This window comes from Apis dorsata, unplaced genomic scaffold (assembly GCF_000469605.1).
Source record: "Apis dorsata unplaced genomic scaffold, Apis dorsata 1.3 scaffold_118, whole genome shotgun sequence".
NCBI classification, from domain to species: Eukaryota; Metazoa; Arthropoda; class Insecta; order Hymenoptera; family Apidae; genus Apis; species Apis dorsata.
Genome location: NW_006263412.1, coordinates 180,544 through 181,548, shown reverse-complemented (window position 1 = coordinate 181,548; position 1,005 = coordinate 180,544).

Sequence of the window (1,005 nt, the reverse complement as noted above, 5' to 3'; positions counted from 1 at the left end):
TCTCTCTCTCTCTCTCTCTATCTATCTATCTATCTATCTATCTATCTATCTATCTATCTATATCTATCTATCTCTCTCTCTCGTCTGGAACATAGGAAGGAATTTTTATTTAAGGATATGATGGCCGTGATAAAAATTGTGGAAATTGCATCGATGAAGAAAGAAAACTCGTGAACGATAGTGCCTCTAGATACGAAAGTTCGTTGTTATCTTTGAAATATTGTAAAATCTTTATATCCGGGAGAAATAATACTCTTGACAATATTTTCGATCGCTGTTCGATAAATTCGATCGATCAATCAAACTTGAACGCTTCAACGCGCACATTTGTGCCTATGTATCGTGCGAAAGGAAAGCAATCGTAATCTTCGCGTTACCAGTTGAAATAAAATATTATTATAATCATGATTATTACGATTGACAATTAAGATTCTGATAATTATTATCTTTTATTGCTATTATTACTATTACTACTATTATTATTATTATTATTATTATTATTGTTATTATTATTATCGTCATCGTTACTCAAAATCATTGCCGCGATTTCATATATTATCAGCGTTAAATATATAGAAGATCGCGAGCGATTTATTTATAAACACGAACGAACAAAGAAAATTCGCACAACTATTGTAACGAGGATGATAATGATAATAATACTGTGTTACGTTGAAAGAAATAATATACGTTATAATTCTAAACACGATTGGAGCGCCTTTTTTTACTTCTTCACCCTTTCTTCTTCATTCCATTCTCTCGTATCCAAATATCTGTGAACTCTAAGAAGATCGATCTCTATACCATCTATCTATATACAGAAGAAATATTTAAACAAACTAGTGTAATTGTTTATTTTTAACGAAACGAGATTTCTCGCGGAGATACTTTTTTTTTCCCAAACCTTTTTTTAAAAACGTTTATACGTTCATACTCTATGAGTTAAATGGCGAGATATTCGGCGGTCATCGGACTCGTTCCTCCAGATTCGGTGGAAAACCGAGG